Here is a 20,874-nt window from a genome sequence, read left to right as displayed (position 1 = left end):
GTCCTTGCTCACACTGCCTGTTGAGAGAGGAGCAGTGTAAACTCTGTGGAATTGTAAGCAGTTGTTTAAAGCTTTTAGACAGGGGGTTTTGGGAGCATTCCGTTGGGAGGCTTGACGGCCCTGCTGCAGCTTGTGTGATGCTCTCCTGCAGCTCTGTCAGGAGGAGAACTAACCTGCATCTCTGTTTGTCCACACACGCACATGTACGCACACACAGTGCTGCCTTCCTGCCAGCAGCCTCCTCTTACTCCAGGCAGAGCGTAATCCTTGTTGACAGAGAGCGAGTGTGGTTATTAGGTCACTTGTGTTTTCATGCTGTACTGTAAAGCACTTAGCAGGCTGCAGTGGCAGCGGCTCACAGACTCACACCGGCGCTGTGGCAGTTCAGAGCCACTCTCCTCCGGGAGAAGAGACCTCTTATCCCACCACTGCACCATCTGACCCTGGCAGGACGGCGGGTGAGGAGTGGTGGGTGGCTGGGTCAGAGACGGCTGTAACGCTGCCCTGGGCCAACTCTGGGGGCAGGCAGGGGAGACCCTGGCCTCCTGGGAGAGGGAGGGAGGGAGGGTGGAATAAGCAACAGGCAGACACAAGGGCAAAGGCACATGTGTGCAAGGATAGATGAGGAGATAAATCACAGGCTGTCAGGGCTCGAGGCATTTGCATTCCTGAAATGAAGCTTGCACTGGCGGTTGGGGTACGGAGACCTCTGCATGCGTAGAGTCCAGTGCAACATCAGATGTGGATAGGATTTACACGCAGCTACAGAGGAGTTAGGTCAGTTGTTCATTATGTAAGATGTGCCCTGAATTACACTGAAAAGCGTGCTTTTAAATGTTAAAGGAGTTCCTAAATAAAGTAATTTAATAAATAATACATCTGATGGAGCACAAAAATGATTTGTTGCACAGAAATGGGCCACATTTTCTAGAGCTTTTCAGGGTATTACAATGGTAGCAAAAAGGATGAAATTTACTAGATTTATCTTGCACTTTCAAAAACAGCACACACTTTAAACCGATTGTCAAAGTTCAGAGGACGCACACAATATTGGAGGTAGGGGTGGATTGGGTCATGTGATTATAGTTTATAGTTGGCAGGCTCTCTGTGATGTATCGTACCTGTGTCCTGGACTTATTCAATGTCATATGGAAGGACAGGACACCCTTTTGGGATATGAGTGGTCTCATCAGGTTGATGCTTTGACTTCATGAAGAAGAAGAACTGTGAAACTAAGAAACAAACAAGATTAAACAGTCTGAGTCAAAGTCTATCTATTGATAGAAGTATTAAAAATATGGAACATTTGTTGTGCACAGTAGGACAAACTGTGCACAACCCTGTTTTATTGCAATACCCCAAAATTTAATACAAAAACATTTATTATAAAAAGATATGCAATATTTATTGAGAGACAAGCAAGATCATGATGCATTTGGGATACATATTACATACAGTTTAACATTATATATATAATACATTTTTACTGCAGCACTTTAAGATAGTAATACATTTTCTTTCAGTCTTTGATATGAGATCTATATATATTTTTGAAAAAAAAATTTCTAATGCACTAGCATATTTTTTCACTTGGTTCGAAGTTAAAATCAAGTGGGGAAAAAAATCTGCATAGTAACACAAAATACACAGTCTCTGAAAACAAGTCTTAATTTCTCATGCATTATGCATTACTAATTTTTTTATTTTTTTTTTGTAAGTAATTGTTTTAGATATTTTAACTGGAAATAAAGTTACAAAATGTATTCTCATTAGTTTAGCATTTCAATATTGAATCATCATGATAAAAAGTATTCAAAAGTATTGGGTAGTATTCAGCTATTTAGATGCTAGAGCCCTTTCTTCCTTTCATGGCACATGGAAAAGTAAAGGCTCGGACCGCTTCCACTCTGTTGGTGTCCAAAGTGTCAGTGAAACAGTTAACCAACATCAAATGATGACATTGGCTTTGCAGACCTCTTTCCATGATGTCAAGAGCATAGTGAAGCTTAAAGGGGATTACAGTCTAATTCTATCGTTAAGGCTCCCAACTAAATTGACTTGGCTGAGTGCATATGGTGGACTAAAGCAAACTTCATTTTTTGTTAGTTGATGGGTGCAATGGTTGGGGCACAGAGGGGTGAAGAGGACAGAAAGTCAGAGAGAGAGAGAGAGTAAGATAGGAGAAATCAAAAACTCAAATCAAGAACTCATGGTAGGAGGTTCGCTGGAGGGTGGACGGGTGGGGAATTGTCAGCAAGAAACCCTTGTCGGCCCGGAATGAGGAGTGTTGAGTAACTAATGAGAATGTTTTACACAAGAAATGTATCAAGGCTGAGGAGACACATCTGGGTATGCAACTCACACAAAGAGTCATCCAGCTCAAAATACTTTTTTTATTGCTCTAAGTGCAATCCTCCCATTTGAAACCCAGCCAGATATTCGAGAGGGAGCGAAAGAGAGACAGAGGACAGAGGGAAACAGCTGGGTTTCCTAAGCAGAATGGCTGGCAAGGCTGAAGGGAGAGAGGGATGGCTTTCTATGGAGAATATGGAGGAGGAATATAAACTCCAAAAGAAGTTGCTGGGAAGAAAGCCATGAAACAAGTGACTTAAAAAAGAGGGAAAACAAGGAGGACAAGATCGAGATCAGGGCCAAAGAGAAGAGATTATGAAGAACTAATAATGAAACATCGCAATAGTGAGAAAGGAGGGGGAGTGTTCGACGGCGCTTTAGGAAAACAAGCGAGAAAGAGTTAGTGGCCAAAATCAGCGGAAATGTAATGCGAGAGAGGCAGGAAAAGGGATGCATGGCTCTGATTTGTGAGATGAGATGAACTGAAACGGGATGGAGGCAAATTCCAGGAAGACGTCTGAAAGACAGAAAATGAAGTCACCTGTGCAAATACAACTCATATTTACTCATTGTGGAATAATCTTATGACAGTTCCCCATTTTATCTGTCTTGGTCAGGGCTCTCAGGAAGAGGCCTGGGTCCAGAAAAACAAACACAACTGCTAAAGCAAAACGATTGTGTGCGCTTGGCTCCCTGAATGTAAGTTGCGCAGCAACCGCTACCCCAATTAGTAATGAACAAATAAACTATGAGCAACCGAAAAAAATAAAAAATAATTTACGGCTGTAGACTCATTCAAAACGTTCCTTTGGAATCATGAATCGAGACTTTTTCTTCCAGCAGTTGTCAAAAGAATTGAAATATGCCAACCGCAAACAGGATAAGCAGCAATAACAAAACTAACCCATGCAAACTTCAACATGGGATGTGAACACATGTTCCCAACTAGTCTGCCAATTACTCTACCTCAGATTTACTGTTGTTCTCAATTAAAGAGCAGTTTGGCAACAAATAATAACATATGTTGTGATGCTGCGGTTGAGCCAAGTTAATGTTTCATATTAGAGCTCCCGCAACTACTCACCAGCCCAGAACCCATGCTGTTTAGTGCATACTTCACTTAACAGGGTGCTCATAAGTCATTATGCACGCCAAAGTTCTGCTGGGCCATAATGAGCGAAAAAAAAAAAAAACCTCTGCAAAAGCATGCTATGCATACAGACGACAATCGCAGGAGCTCCTTCCAAATATTCCAACTCATAAACATTTCAAAAAGTATTAGAGGGTGCATGGGATTTACAAATCCAGGGATTTTCATCAACTACTGCCTTAAGACTTGATTGGATGTTTTTTTAATGGATTTGATTCAAAGAATTGCTGTATATTCTTAACGTACGTTTATAATGAATACAGAGATCCTTGTTTTGAATGTTTAGAACAGACTCCTTTCGACGTGTTTGAAAAGGTGATGAACACTAAAGTGGTTCATCTGTCTAACAGATGAGTTTTATGGTCATGCGCATGTCAGTTACCAATTCTCTGCATTTCAGGATAGTACTTTAGGGCGGTTGCATATTTCAAGCATTTCAGTCGGAAGCCACATATTTGTAATTGAATGTTTGAGCTCTCTTTTAAGACACTTAATGTGTGCAATCCGATATAGTGTTTGCAAACCGTTTACTCGTGACCTGTGCTCTCCCGTTCCTTAAGCCATTCAAGACAGCCAGCAAAAGCAAAGTGCCTTTTAAGGCCCTGAGTATTGCCAGAGTCCTCCTTATATTACTGATGATATCTTTACTGAGGGCTTTGCTGACAAGAGCCCAGGGATCAGAACTGCCCATAAAGCAGATGGGAAATTACATCTCATCGTAGGCCCTGCGCTCAAATGGCCTGTCTGTTGATGCAGCAGGCTTGTGGTGTCTTTAAACAGGGACTTAGCCTCCGACCTCAAACCCCCCCAACCTTATACGATTGCGGTGAAGAAGCTACTGGAGGTAATCAAAGCGGGCCGAGTACAACTGGACAACTGCACTGACTGGAGATCAGTCTCAATCCTGGGAGTCTGATAGCTGGAAGAAGATATCTAAGACTGTGTCCACACACTAGGCCTGAAAATCCTTAATAACGTCAAGCCTGTCATTGATAGAGTGAGATCTAGGCTGTCGTATTTGCGGAAGTGTGCCTCAACAACAATCTTTACAGCCAAAAAGACATGTAATGCTAACTTAATTGCAAAATAATGCTTTGTGGGGGGTTCCAATATTTCATCCAGTGAAGACTTAGTTTGACTAAATATCAGCTGGGTTTGGAATGAGTGTGTGAGAGAAAATTCATTGCACCGTAATCCCTTAAGCCCTTCAGGGATGGCCTCTGACCAGGGCATATGAGATCCACTACCCAGCGCTAATCTGTTCCCAACACTGATGAACCCAGAAAGTGGCTCTTGCGGTTAACAAACTGTCCACGGATGGATTATCCAGTTTGCAGCAATGCAAAGTTCAGAACACAGCAGCTGTAATCCCAGTGTCTCGATGACACACGTGCTGAGGCCTTGCACTCAATAAGCGCAAGCTTGGCCCAAAGAATTGTGTTTATCCATTCATCCATGCTCATTCCTCCCCCTCTCTGTGACACAGGCACTGATCACTTTATCCCTCTGTTCTAATGGCAGAGAGACAGAGCTAGCACGCTTCCGCCACGCATGGCACAAATCCCTACTGACCTGGCTTAACACAGGCTGACCAATATCTAAAACACTATTTGTAAAAAAAAAAAAAAAAAAAATATTCCGAAGTGTTGGGGCTGGAGAGCATTACATAATCAAAATATGATTTAAGTTACAAGTCATGCGTTACTTGTGAATTTACTAGTATTTTTTTAATAGGTAACATTATTATTTTATTTATTTACTGACAGATACTCCTCCCTTCTTCAAACTGGGAGAAAAGGTGGTGCATTTAAAGTGGGCATGTAGGGGGTGTTGCAATATTTGTGAAGCATGATGGGTACTGTAGTTCAAGATTATGTAATTTGGTCCCACTTTATATTCGGTGGCCTACTATGTACTTACATTGTAATTAATCTTTTGGTACAATGCAAAAAATGTGTACATGTTTTTACATTGTATTTAAATAAATAAAAAAATACCTGCAAGTAATTACTTCTGTAATTAAAGGAAAACACCACAATTTTGCCATATTCCACTATGTTCTTCCTTCAACTTAGACTAGTTAATAAAATCAGTACACAGTAAGTACATTGTACTTATTTTGGTGTAAGTACATAGTAGTTAAGGCCACCTAATATAAAGTGGTACCAATAACATTTATAGATTAAGTGTTCAGCAAATTTTACCCACATGTCATTACAACATATCATTGTGGAATGCAAAAGAAGTCATAGAGGTTTAGAATGATGTGAGGGTGAGTGAATGATGACTAATGGAGAGAAAAAGTAACACAAAATGTACCCATTACAAAGTACAATTAAAAATTTCCATAAGTTACTTTTTACAATTATAAAATGTTATAAATAGAAGTAAACTTAAAAGGAGTAACCAGATATTTTTATGTCTATTTTAAATTGATCAAACCAGTACTCAAACCATGAATAAATGCTTAAATAAAACCATTTAATTTTATGAAAAAGTTTACATTTAGTTTAAGAGAAGAGGAAAAAGGGTAACATTTCAGAATAGGGAGCACATATTCACTATTAAGTAAGAGTTTTCCCTCAATGTTCTCCTAATTTGCTGCTTATTAATAGTTAGTAAGGTAGTTATTTTTAGTTAAGTTTAGGTATGGGGTAAGGGATCTAAGATGTCATGCAGAAAAAGGCATTTATATGTGGTTTATAAATACTATTATAATTAAAGTACTGCTATTCTCTTATATACAAAGACACAGGTCAGTGCCACTATTGACAGAGCAATGTGGCATGAACCTTAGCCTGTGATGACTGTGCAGAGATGCCTGGAAATATGATAAGACAAAGGTCATAGGAGAATGACTTGTTTGCGATGTTAATTTCCTGGGAAGAAACCTGTGTTAGATAAGACAGAGATAAATTTACCTCTGGCCTACAACATTCAGCACAGTTTGAAGACACTCAAAAATGTATTTTCATTCAGCAAATGAATAAATGACCTGACTGCGGTTCCCAAAAGCATCGTAAAACTAGACACCAATGGTTTCTATGATGCACTTATCCTTACAATGCTTTTGGGAAATGAAGCCCTGGACAGGCAGTGTAGATATATGCTGTGCTTATTTATGAGACATTTAAAGAACAAGCCCGCTCTTCAAATTATACAAAAACCAACCTTGAGAGGCAGCCACTTATTCCAAACAATGAGGTATTTATCAATGTGAGGTATCCCATTGCAAACGGACACATAATCCAGCAACTCAAAACTCTTTCCTTCTTTTCTGAATATGTTATGAACCAATATTACATTCATCGACTAAGAAATGCAATTAATTATGAGAGCGGTCCAACCAAATGGATGGGCAAAATGTGGGGTTCAGGGACTGTTCAATAGCATTCATTTGAGGAGAGAAAGGCCTTCAAACAGCAAGGTTGTTTTTTAAAGGCTGTGGGTGCTCAGTGTTTTCAGAGCACGTCTCGTCTATTCATAGAAATGGAGTGAGCTGCACTCCAACTGCGTCTCACATTTAAAATAAATAAATAAATAACCCACATCAGCTGTCCCATCATTTCAAGAATGGTGACCTGACACCTCAAAACCTTGAAAGCCCTGAAGGGTCCAGATTCTATTCATTCAATTCTTTTAAATTCACCACATCTCTCTCTCTCTCTCTCTCTCTCTCTCTCTCTCTCTCTCTCTCTCTCTCTCTCAACGAGCACCAGTGTCAAGTTTTAAATCATAAATCCAGCTTTATCCCATCAAAGCCATTTATTTAGTGATCCACTAAATTTTTCATTCCTTTGTGAAAGTAGAATTCCCAAATAGTAAATAATTATATAGACAGAGAAAGCCGTACTGTAAGTCTCCTAGTAAACCAGTAATAGCTACCTTTGTTGGTGGTCCCATCTTTTTCTTTGTTATCTGCATTATACAGTAACCGCTTTATGATGATTGAGTCACTCCAGATACACTGAGTCTATTCACTCTTTGGGCACTGGTCAGATCCAACGTTTGTGTGAATGCTGTGACCATATTCATTTCAAAATTCAGTGCGTGTTGTTTATAAAGTTTAAGTGATAAATAAAGAAGCAAAGAAATAAATGTATACCTGTGGCATGGTCAGAGATCACATCATATCAATAGTGACCACTATAATTGCTTTTCAAAAGTAATCAATAATAATTTTTGTAATCTCAAACATAGAACATAGAATTTGAAGTAACGAGATTTGCTACTCAAATTACACTCTCAGCTCCCCAATGAGAGTTTTTCAGACCTTCCGGAGCATCTAGTGTAGGCTCTTGTTTTTGATAAACATCTTTGTTCTAGCAGATACTTGACACCCACGCTGCATTGCAATGTAAATAAACATGACTGCACACACAGCTGATAATTAGTTAGATTTAGCTTGACAATAGCCTACGACATGACCCCAACATAAGCACTGAATACAAATGAAATATTTATTATTAATATATGTGACGATGAGAATCATTTTGGCCTGTAACATGTGACTTCTTGTTACTGATTTAAATATTATCATGTGATATACAAATACAAAATAAGCAGTCAACTAACAGTGTTACTCCCTTGCATATCAGTTCAGCCAAATTCACATTAACACACATATTCCCACACACACTCGCACAGTCAATTTACACAGGTTGGCTAGGAACCAGACTTTGCAAAGAGAAAAATTTCCCGGCTCGCAGGCCTGATAGAGACCATTGAGTAGGGGACCCCACACAAAGACCAATAGCGATGGGAATCAGCTGAAAATATGTGACATAATCACATTAGTGTCTTAAAGGACACAAAGCGCTTAGTCAACTTCCCCTGATCAAGGCACATCTGGAGAAGCGGGGGACTGGAGCGGTGGTCCTGGCTTTCTCCAGCTAAAATTAAAACAAGCTGTAGTGCCATGCTGCTGGGCCGCAATGGACCAAGAACCATGACACAATAATGGATTGCTCCGGCAGTGCTGTAGTAAATGCAATTCTTGTGAAAAAGGAAGAAGACAAAAAAGGAGGAAGAAAAAACAGTGGATGGATTTTAAAAAAGGCTTTGAGAATAACGCCCACAGCTTTCCCAGAGAGATTGAACTCTGACCCAGAGAGGGACGATGGAAATTTGCTGAAAGTGTCCGCAAAAAAAGCAAAACAAACAAAAAAAACAGACAATATACTTTTAGGAAGTGAAGCATTGTATAGGGTATTAATGAGTGGGAAATATCGTCTGAATAATAGCTACATATTATCCTCATGTAGGAGTTTCAAATGTTAATTTACTTGAAAGTATATTTAGGATAGTGCATAGAATAAAAGCACATAAACGGGGTCCAAACTGTTTTTCACTGGAAGACAATATATGGCTGCCATTAGTGTGATAAAAAAGAAAAAAAGAAAAAGTTGTTCCAAAGAAAGGAGGTCAGTTTTGAACAACAAGAGTGTGAGTATTTTCTTTTTTGGATGAACTATTCCTATAATTACATATGATACAATAAATGAAAAATCAAAACAAACAAACTAAATAGTTACTGCAATGCCTAAGAAACATTCTGAAAGGTCACAATAATTTTAACTACAAACTACGCTTACCGCTTGGTTATATTTTCCAGGGGCCCTTCTGAACATATTGTAGCCCTATTTTTTTCACTTCACCCTGTCTAAGGAAAAAAAGGCAGACCTTTGTTTTAGCTTCACAGCAACTGTGAGAAAGAGGACCTGCTCATCGTATAAACAGCCACCTGAACATGCTCCAGCACAGCACTAGGAGCTAATTACAAACACTGCTTGTGCTAAAAACCCTCTTGTAGACAGCAAACAAAAAGAAAAAGCTGGGGGAGGGAGAGGGTGAGAGAGAAAAGTGACAGAAAGTGAAAGGGGCCCAGGCAAGGAAGAAGGGAGAAGCGGGAGGGGGGTGGGGGGTGAAGAGGCTAATGAATCTATAGGAAACACCACTCCTCTGACACGTGAAACGTTCCTATTCACCGCCCAACGGGACTTAAAGAATGTTCAGCCTTTTGTCTCTTCTCTAATTCCTCAAGAAGAGATGGGTTGTGAAAGGTGTGTGTGTGTGTGTGTGTGTCAAGAGGGGGCTTCCTTAGCAGCTCTGCTTATCCCCCTGAGCTTTAGCACTTATCAATAAAGTGGAAAATAATATAGTTTAAAAGCACAGACTATTTGGAATATAATTAATCTTTTGGGAAATCATATCCTCATCTAAACATAATCCCAAGAGAAGTTTATATCATTCTTACCTTCACAGCTGACTTCAATTACAAACGAGTCAATACCCTTTTAAAGTATAAAGCACAAGAAATGAAGTATAAACACTAAAACGTCAAAGAAAAATTCAAAATTCTTTTATATATTATTTTTTATATGAAAAACAAAAGCTATAAAATGTTACATACACTAAAACTCAACTCAATGCACTAAAGAAGGCCTTGAGCCGAAACGGTTGTTGTACCCTGCTGGAGATTAATGTAAAATAAAATGCAAAATAATTATTTTCATATACTTAGTTTCTTATACTAGTAATTTAACTGATTGACACACCAAAATAAAGTATTAAGTGACAAAGAGCATAGTGCAAATTACTTTGTGAAAACACATTAAAAGTAAAATAATGAAAAATGACAATATAATGTGTTTTTTGGAATTACAAAAGATTGTGATTTTTACATTAAAAGATCCATTAACTGGTTAACTATAGGTTACCATATAACACATGATGCAAAAATATATATATATCATTTTTCTTTAAAATGTTACTAGATCTAAACCCTCTTTGGCCTAGCTCGGCAGGGCGGAGACCCTAGGTCGAAGAAAATGACTAAGTCAGAAACGGGGGATCGGGTCAAACCTTCCAAAACATGCCGTTGCGATTCATACGATTGCGTTTTTCTTGGAATTTTCCATAATTTGGGACGAGGGGCTGTACAGAGGGCCTAGCCTATGTACCCTCACTGTGGCTGGGGTGAGACAAGTCGAAGGCCCCCTTGTCTGGGAACGGAAACTGAGCTCCAGGGGCTGTATAGAGGGCCGCCTAGCCCACGTACCCTCATCGTGGCTGGGGTGAAGCGAATTGAAGGCCCCCTTATCTGGGAACGGAAACTGAGCTCCAGGGGCTGTATGGAGGGCTTGCTGAAAAGAAATGAATTAGCACATTTAAAACCATTAATGCTTAAGAAAACACATTTGTTTATTTTTTTTATTAAAATTACAAACAGTAAAAGAATATTCCTAGAAGTCCCCACATGATGCATAACATAAGCTTATATTTTATTGAAACAGTTTTTTTCCTATATTATTATCAGCAATTTACATTCGGTTTATTTTACACGTGACATGATATCACAAACTTTACCACTGCAGCAACGCATGTAATTTATGTCTGACCAAGTTTGTAGTGTGCATGTTGTGTGGTAGATAGAGTTGGGAAAGCCACATGGCCGAAGTCCAGGCCCAGATTCTGTCCATTCCCCCCACCTGCTTCCACCCTCTCATCTGCACCAGAGCTCTGATACAATCTGCTGCGTTTACCCCTAGGCTTTTGACGGCACTTGTTACGCAGATAAAACTGGGAGCCAGGGTTGACTCGAGATTCAAAACAGTTGTTCCTCTCACCGCAGTGATTTCAGGGGGTACACATATGGCAAACATGGCAATTTATCAAAGAAGTAAATGTAACAAATTGATAGAACATTGCAAGTCAACAATCTAAACAAGTACCTAAATAGCATACTGGGCTTTTGCTTTGCATATTAATGTGCATAAATCACAAGGCAGCACACACACACACCACACCCAAAGCCCACATACTCACTTACTTTCACTCTGAACAGAGCTGTGGTTACAGCACTAGCTCCCATATGTAATTTGGCCTAATCAAGTCTCGCTCATAGACGCCTGGAGCAGTGAGATTGGCCTGATCTCAAAGTGCACCATCAGCCACAAATTACAGGCTTTGATTTTGGGTTAACTGCACGCCACTCCTATAAGAATAACAGTGACAGTTGTAATATGGAGGTAGTTAGACACCTGTAATAGAATGTAACCAGAAGACATATGCTTCCAGGATTACAAAGCACACGGGGATCTTATCCAGCAACCACCCACAGATGCATAAATGCTATACATCACTGTTAAACCTTTTGACATCTACTAAAATACCAAGTATGAGTATCTACTTATGAAATTAGGATATTAATAGTATTAAGTTTGTGAAGATGAGGTGTTTATTGATATAATGGATGTGATAAAACACATTATGTGAGTCAGTCTGTAATATAGTAATATTAGTCATTTCTGCTGTCTGTTCCTGGTGTGCTTTGAGAATCAAGAGTTTTAGAGATTAAAACCCACTGCATTTGTGGCTGATTACTTTGAAAAACTATAAATTATAAAATTATAGAGTTATTCTAAAAAATATTAAAACGATAAAGGTGATAATCATCATATATCAATACAGCTATCTGGTCTATTTTTTTTTAAACAAACATTTTAAAGAATATATGCATTTTAACATGCCCATACAGCCCATCATAGACAACTTTTTATTTTTTCTTTAAAAAATCCATAATACCAAATCTTTGTTATGCTACAGTGTTTGCTGTTTTTGTCAGTCACACTAGATTCACATTTATTAAATAAATGTGTATACTTGTATAACACTTTACAATAATGTCCTATTATTTAACGTTACATAATGTATTTACATTAACTAAAAATGAGTAATACATTTGTTACAATATTAATTACTATTTGTTAACATTATGCCATAAAATATAACTATTAATTGATAGTTCATGTTAACTCAAGACCATTACAACTTTAGAATTTAATGATATACAGTATATGTGTAATGTATAAAGGTTTAAATGAACTAAGATTAATAAATTATTTTTTGAGAGTGTTTTTCACTGTTAGTTCATGCAAACAATAATGGAACCTTATTATAAAGTGTTACCTTATAATTTATTCGTGTTTATGAGTTTGTTTCGAAGTCTACTCGTTTGCCTCAAGTTGGTAAACTGTTATTCTAATGGCATAGCGAACAGGATGTGACTCTTTGTAGAAGACAAATCCAAAAGTTCCTTAATAATAGTTTTGCATGCTTAATCAATCTCATTAATCGTGGCATGTTCACCCCGTCGCCTGATTTTACTAATTGCTACTACTTTTGCCTTCTATAATCTTACACAGATCTTACTGAAATTTACTTTAAAATCATCAAAACACAAAAAAGCATATTTCACAGAATGACTGCAATATGTAACTAGAGATCATTCTATTTGAAAAACAGCATGTTGTGCTTTTTTTGTGAAATTACAAGTAGACAACACAGCTCTAATATCAGCAGCTTTTAGAGCAGGAATGATATATTGACTATTGTCATAGACAGATAATTTCCCTCCAGGGCACAGACACAACAGAATGTAAGTTAAGTGTTAAGCATGTAAGATGTTTCTTTCCTTTTTTAAGCCATGCTGCTAGCCGTCTGTTCACATGTGTTGCTTCTGATGGGACAGATGAGTCAGCCTGTAAAAAGCAAGAAGTATAAGCTGCACAGATCAACACACATGAGAGCAATAAAAGGTTAACCACGTCAAAAGTGCCATATACGGATTCTTTGAAAGCCTTATATTTTCAATACACATAGATGGTGGGAGAATATCAGTAAAATATTAAAAGGATGTCATAAATCCCCCAATATTATTTTAAATCACACTATACCTGATCTGGAGATCAAGTCTGACAGGGATCCAACTTTTTTCTTCTTTTCGACTTTGAAACATCACCCCGATTCTATCCCAAGCTGAACATTTCTCATGATCTGTTCTTCTGCTGATAGAAAACAGGAGTCGTTGCAGTCGTTATAATTCTTCTGCAAGATAACAAGATGTCATTTTCACAATGCAGTTTAGTAACATCTGACACATGAATAGTGGTTTTCTGTTACATCTGGCATGGGGTTTTACAGCACAAGAGGACAAAAAGTTTGGCAGGTGAGTCATTGAACGCTGCAGCCAAAACAGAGAGATGGATGGGTAGACACAGAGGTTTTTTGGACCTTGCTCGGGGCCTGAATGTGTTCGTGTGTGTGTGTAGAGAGTGAGCTTGGTTCATTGCTATGAATCTAATTCCATACAGCCAGAAGAGTTTCCATCAAGTTGTTTCCAAATATCGTTTTTTTGAGGAAGGTATGCAGTTAAGAGCCTGACCATGTAACCCTGCGATGCCAACCCCAGCTCAGGCCTTCAGCGGGCGTTCTGCCAATGAGTGGAGACCACCTGCTGCTTAACAATACATTTTCTGCCTCGCTCCATATTGTTATTACATCATATAAACCAGGTTAATTCCACAACTAATTGAGCCTAGTGACCTTGCTTGGGTACCTGAACTACCCTCTTTAACCAGACACCAGAGTTGGTCTAGACCCAGATAACCCTCGTCATCTCCCATGTATCGATTTTATATTGGCGAATGCTGCTGGCACAGGAAAGAAAATATAATAGTAATTTGTGAAAAATAAAATACAGAACAGCAAATATTTATTTTTAACAATGTTTTTTAAATATGAAAATCCAGGCCATCTTCGATCTTTAAAGTGAGGCAGACAAATAGATAAAGAGCGAGAAAAGTGTATGAATATTTGAGGACAGCAAGCACTTCACAGACAATGATTTAGGTTGAGCCTCCGTTTATGTCTCTAATTTTATCTCACTTTGGGGGTCCCCGCACTTTCTTTAGACCTTAAAAAATGTAAAGCCCTTTCAAACATCACCTTGAAAAGAAGGGATTGTGGCTAATTGAGCACTGTAGCAGCGTAATTGGGCCAAAGGACCTATCCACATGAAGAGGGTGACCCTTCTAACCTAGTCCTGAAAAAGAGACAAAGCTAAGGGGAGGGGTAATGTGAGTTAAGGGATTCTCACCCACCCTTGTGGGAGCTTGTATCACACACACTGCCCAAAGTGGGGCTTAATAACTTAACACGCTGCTATGTTTTTCCTCTTGAGGAGGTTTTCTCCTTAGAACCTCCAACATTCTCCCAGACCTTTCCATAAGGACTCTTAAGAGACCAGCTTAGCCCTGTCCCAATATATTTAGAGGACATATAGGACACACACAGATTTCCATGGTATATAGTGTGCTGTTAAGGATGGGTTTACATGCTTTATGGGGACATTCAATAGACGTCTTTTTTTTTTTTTTTTTTTTACTGTACAAACTGTATTTTCTATCCACATAGCCTAACCCTACCTTTAAACCTAACCCTCACAGAAAACTGTCTGCACTTTTAGATTTTCAAAAAAGCTTGTTTCCTCATGAGGACCAAAAAGACTGTTGAGGACATTCAAAAATGTTCTAAAAATAAAAAAACAAAAAATAAATAATATATATATATATATATATATATATATATATATATATATATATATATATATATATATATATATATATATATATATAATTGTATTTATTCTTACATGTAATTTTATTTTATTTTATTTATTATTAGTTTTAATTTTAAAATTTAATTTCATTTTACATCAACACCATAGCTAAGCCAGTACTAGGGAGGACACTGAAAAATGTTTTTCATCCTTTTTTGGTCTTTCTTATAGACATGGGTGAGTGGAAGGTTGCTGACACACAAATAAGTTCATGTCTTTCGTTCAAAGGATCTCTGTTATGTATACATACTTACACTTTGGATGTCAGTCATGGAAAGATCATGACATTTGGAAAATTATTATGGAGCAGTCTACGAGTATCATCTTGATAAATAATTGCTTATGAATATAAAAAACACAGAGGTCATGTACCACAAACATTTCGCCAGAACCTAAAAAGGTTGTGTCCCAACAGGAGGTGGTCCGTTTAGTCTCTGCAATGTTGCCAAAAGAATAAGTGTTGATCAGCGACCTCACACACATAAAATGTGGCCTAGTGCCACAATGAAATCACACCATCAAAACATACAGATATATACACACTCTCACACAACAGACACTAATCATCAGGACACTGTGTTCTGCCCTTGACTCCAGCGGCTCCTGCAATGGCGCCCTCAGCCCCCCCACCACGCCCAACCCCACCTCAGCAGTCTGCCCTCCTGATGACAGCTTGGCAGCAGCTGGCCAACACTTCTTGCCTGGCCCTCTCTGCGCTGAGCCCACGCTGGTCCTGCATCAGGCCTACACTAATGACAGCAGCTTCAAGTGATTACAAGCAACAGGCCTCATTGTTCCATGTGGCCCTGCTACCTGCCAACCCACTGCAGGTCCCCACTCATTAATTCCAGCTGTCAGATGGATGCTCGTCCTCTCAGATGGGACTCTGAAATCAGCCTGGGACCTCTGAAATTTTAAGGACACACATGGCAGCAGAGACAAGCTTAATGACATCCTAAAAAGGTCTAGCAAAAAAAAACTCTTCCAGTCCCAGTTTAAAAAAAAAAAAACATTGTGGACTTCCAACTTTATTTGTTATAATTCATTCTTGTATTCTACTACTACTTAACTAAAAAAAAAAAAAAAAAAAAAAAATTATATCTATCTATCAATCTATCTATCTATCTGTCTGTCTGTCTGTATATATATATATATATATATATATATATATATATATATATATATATATATATATATATATATATATATATATATATATATATATATATATATATAATTAGGGCATGTAATGAGCAAATTAGAATGATTTCTGAAGGACAATGTGACACTGAAAAGGGTAGTTCACCCAGAAATGAAAATTCTGATATTAATTACTCACCCTTATGTCATTCACAAACCATAAGACCTTCATTCATCTTTGGAACAAAAATTAAGATATTTTTGATGACCCTCTTTCTGACCCTTTCTGAATCTGAACGTTCAAGGCCCAGAAAGGTAGTAAAGACATCATTAAAATAGTCCATGTGTCACCAGTGGTTCAACCGTAATGTCATGCAGCTATGAGAATAATTTTTGTGTACAAAGAAAACAAAAAGTAATGACTTTAATCAACAATTTCTTCTCTTCAGTATCAGTCTCCATATCAGTTGAGCTGAATAAATAAGCTTTCTATTGATGAATGGTTTGTTAGGATAGGGCAATATTTGGCCAAGATACGACTATTTGTGATATCTTATGGTAAAAATAAATAAATAATTAAAATATTGAGAAAATAGCCTTTAAAGTTGTCCAAATTAATACCTTAGCAATGCATATTATTAATAAAAAATAAGTTTTGATATATTTACAGTAGGACATTTATCAATATATCTACATGGAACATGATCTTAACTTAAAGGGTTTGTTCACCGAAAAATGAAAATTAATAACTCACCCTCATGTCGTTCCAAACCCGTAAGACCTCCGTTCATCTTCGGAACACAGTTTGAGATATTTTAGATTTAGTCCGAGAACTCTCAGTCCCTCCATTGAAACTGTGTGTATGGTATACTGTCCATGTCCAGAAAGGTAAGAAAAACATCTTCAAAGTAGTCCATGTGACATCAGAGGGCCAGTTAGAATTTTTTGAAGCATCGAAAATACAATGGTCCAAAAATAGCAAAAAAAAAAACTAATTATTGACTTGTTCTCGAGTCAAGAACCGGTTGCATCGGTTTTTGGATCACCAGTAGTTCTTTCGGACAGTTCGATTCAATAAACCGGTTGAAGAAAACGCTTCACCGGTTCTTTTTTGCGCTCGACCTAATGGCGTCATTTGCGATGATTGCCCTTGATTCAAGCCTTCGGTTTACCCGCGCTCATAACATTAGCACAGAATCAGTTCAGAATCAATCACCAAAAGAATCAGTTCGGTTCAGACGCTCTGTGTGTCATTCTGCTTCACGCTGAATCACGCATGCGCAGTATCATCAGCTCCTCGGTTCTCGAATTGGACGTGTCTGACAGAAACGGTTCTTGACTCGAGAATGAGTCAGTCTGTTGTTTGTTATCTGGCTCGGCTCGGTGTTCATCTTCAGTTCTCTCTTCACAGCAGTTCAGTCAGTGTACTGTTTGAGTACATGAATTACTCCGGGATATTGGTTTGTTTGAACTCAGAGGGAGTGTCAGCCACATTAAAAAAGTTAACAGCTTAAGTAATTTGCGGATTAATGCTTATTGGAGACGTGAACCGTTTTAAACGATTCAGTCTGATTTGGTGAACTGGTTCAAGAAGATCCGGTTACATCGAATGATTCGTTCGCGAACCAGATATCACTACACTGTTGTGTTTTGAAATCTCTCACAACAGACACAGAAGCTATTTTTGGACCAAAATGTATTTTCGATGCTTCAAAAAATTCTAACTGATCCTCTGATGTCACATGGACTACTTTGATGATGTTTTTCTTACCTTTCTGGACATGGACAGTATACCGTACACACAGCTTCAATGGAGGGACTGGGAGCTCTCGGACTAAATCTAAAATATCTTAAACTGTGTTCTGAAGATAAATGGAGGTCTTACAGGTTTTGAACGACATGAGGGTGAGTTATTAATGACATAATTTTCATTTTTCGGTGAACTAACCCTTTAATATCCTAATGATTTTTGGCAAAGAAAAATCTATTATTTTGACCTATACAATGTATTGTTGGTTATTGCTACAAATATGCCCATGACTGGTTTTGTGGTCCAGGGTCCCAAAAAATGATATATACTTATCACTTTTTTTTATTGTTGTTGTTCCTAATAGATTATATGTATTACAAGTAGACCACATATTAAATTTTATTATTTATAATAATTTAAACAATTGTAAGCTAAATATATCTACTGACTGTATCACCTAATTGAAATCTTTGACCTTCCTGAAAGGGTAGAACATATGGACAGTGTGTATTTAAAACCTGCCATCATTTATTCAAAGGGTCAAATGATGAATAAGTCATAGATCTAAAGAAAAACAAAGTGATTTGGGTCAGAGTGTGCTTTTTTAAGGTGAGGTCAACTTTCAGTAGCACAGGGTATCATGTTAAGAAAGTAGCACACAGGCTGCCAGGCAGAAAAGCACGTACGTAAGTGCCTCACATATGCATTCACTCACACTGTCAGTGACACTGATCTCATGTGGAGGCTGAAGCCACACTCCTGTCCACCCTGATTTGTAAGCTCAGAGGATCATTAAGCACAAAGACTGGGTTGACTGTATGGGTCTGACTCAGCAAAAGATGTCCATAACCATATGATAAGGCTAATGGATAACAACAACATAAAGAATAAACTAATAATAACCTAATTATAGGAAGAGGGTGAAAAAAACTGATCTTTTAGATAAAATATAAAGTTAACCAATAAAAAGGAGACATAATGTTGTCTTTGTCTGCACCAATCCTTCATACATCATGACATTGTGTTGACGAACTCTCCACTTTGAAATAGCAGCCAAACATTTTAAAGGCGCACTGATTTGTTCTTACTAAATTCACTGTAATGTTGACTCTAATAGTGTAGTGTGTCTTTTTTTTTTTTGCTCCACATTAAAATAACACCAAGCCTGCTATCTCATGAGATAGATCCAGAAGAATTGATTAAATGCTCCAAAACTAATATGACAGCAAGACCAGAGCAATGCTAAGTGGGTCTTTTTTCTGCCTTCCTTTAAAACATATTGACAACTTTTAGCATGTCTACACAATGGAAGATACTGTAAGTACATAAATAAACAATTACAGTTGTAAAACAATATTTCATGAAGACTGGTATTAGTAGTCTCAATGGCTCTTTATCTCCATATGGTTTGAGTCAAAAGTTAGACCCAGTCACCTATATATATATATATATATATATATATATATATATATATATATATATATATATATATATAATTACTGAATAAATAATCCTCAGAATGTAAAATAAATAAATTATATATAAATTGAGAAAAAAATTCTACTCTATGTTCCTGGAATTTTGCATAGTCGCTGTGGTGTTAGATTGTTATAGCAGCACTCTAGAAATGCTGCTAAACCAATCAGGCTTAATGAGCAGAACTAACCTTTGAATAAAGTCCAACAACATGAAAATTAAATGAGGGATGTTTTCCTGGGCAATTATGGTGGAAACATTCAGTAGTTTTTTTTTAAACTCAGTATAAAGTGAAGTAAAAAGTGTGATAATAAAAATACAGCTATCTAGGCACAAAAAAGTACAGTTGGTGCAAAAATGCTAACATGCATAAAATATGAGTGTGCATTTCTTTATCTCCAAAACATGCAGAACAAGATGTCCTGGTGAGATGTTATGACTGTGTGAGTGTGAAAACTTGTACATGTGTGCGACATGTTTCACCCCAGGTTGGGGGTGGTGGCCTTGTAGCGGCCAGTGGTTAAACCACAGTAGCAAAAAGGTTAATACATACAGCACATGTTGCCTTCCACAACAGGTGGTGCAGTGCACTCAATGGCTCTCAGCATTCCTGCCTCTCTATGCTGGTGGCCCCTGGTATTCCAGGATTTACGCTACCTCCCCTCCCTTCCCACTGCACAGGCCTGACTGACAAGCTAATCGTTGGGCTGGGATCCCCTCAGCTATTGATTCCACTGCAACACAACACCTCCCAGTCAATGAAACTGCAATATAATGGTTGAGCTGCGAAGAAAAGGGGAGGATTAGCGCGTCGAGCAACTGGAAGAAATTTGCTGCTGCCGCCTCCGCTGCATAGGCCTCGCTCCTCCTTGCAGCTGCTAGTAGGTAGAAACAGGGCGGCACAAATAAAGTGAGGGGGAGAGATAGAAATGCTGAAAAAAGTCTCAGGGGGTAGTGGCTAAGAAAGGCAAGTTATTAAAAGCCACAAAGCGGAGCCCATGCTGGGTGCGGAGAAATAGCCACGGCGCAAAAGAAAGCACATTTGAAAAGATGGGGGTGTGCTTTCTAAATTGTTCCATTCCTTTGAGTGTTTTATTTTGCTGGGTTTTGTAGTTTAGCAACGTTAGGCTGAGAGGGGAGTTCGGCGGCACCTTGTTCAGGATGTCCGCATAGTGTGGCTACACAGCACATTATAGTACAAAAATGACAGTATAAACAGCATACACCTTATTTCGGGTGGAAAAATCATTTATGTTCCACAATTATTAATTGTATAAATGAATAATATTAATAAATGAATGAATAAATAAATAACTATTTATTTTCTTCTAAATTAGCTGCAACTGGAATGCTTCAGTGCACATCACAGTCAAATAGTGTAAGTTCACTTCTGACTAATTCCGCTTTACAGTCTATTTACTGTGCTGCCTGAGCTGTGTACAGCTGAGCAATGGCTATCGATTCAGGTTGGGAGAAAAAAAAAGTAACAGCAATTAGTTGCTTTATTGTTCCAGTTCCAGTGTTTCAGTCAACGATCCAATTTCT

At 38.1% G+C, this 20,874-nt stretch overlaps 2 long non-coding RNA genes across 2 annotated transcripts; both read right to left on the bottom strand.

The window, feature by feature from the left end:
• Positions 1–10,148: 10,148 nt before the first annotated feature.
• On the bottom strand, positions 10,149–11,934 carry LOC132101937 (uncharacterized). Its single transcript, XR_009423244.1, has 2 exons — positions 11,334–11,934; positions 10,149–10,647 (listed from the first exon to the last, which is right to left on the bottom strand). It is a non-coding gene; the product is annotated as an uncharacterized LOC132101937 (long non-coding RNA).
• Positions 11,935–12,046: 112 nt separating this feature from the next.
• LOC132101936 (uncharacterized) lies at positions 12,047–13,771 on the bottom strand. The gene is made up of 3 exons (XR_009423243.1): positions 13,728–13,771; positions 13,240–13,390; positions 12,047–13,044 (listed from the first exon to the last, which is right to left on the bottom strand). It is a non-coding gene; the product is annotated as an uncharacterized LOC132101936 (long non-coding RNA).
• Between the last annotated feature and the right edge of the window lie 7,103 nt (positions 13,772–20,874).

This window comes from Carassius carassius, chromosome 23 (assembly GCF_963082965.1).
Source record: "Carassius carassius chromosome 23, fCarCar2.1, whole genome shotgun sequence".
Taxonomy (NCBI): domain Eukaryota; kingdom Metazoa; phylum Chordata; class Actinopteri; order Cypriniformes; family Cyprinidae; genus Carassius; species Carassius carassius.
Note: the sequence above shows the minus strand (reverse complement) of the source record. Positions and strands in the feature narration are given on the sequence as shown.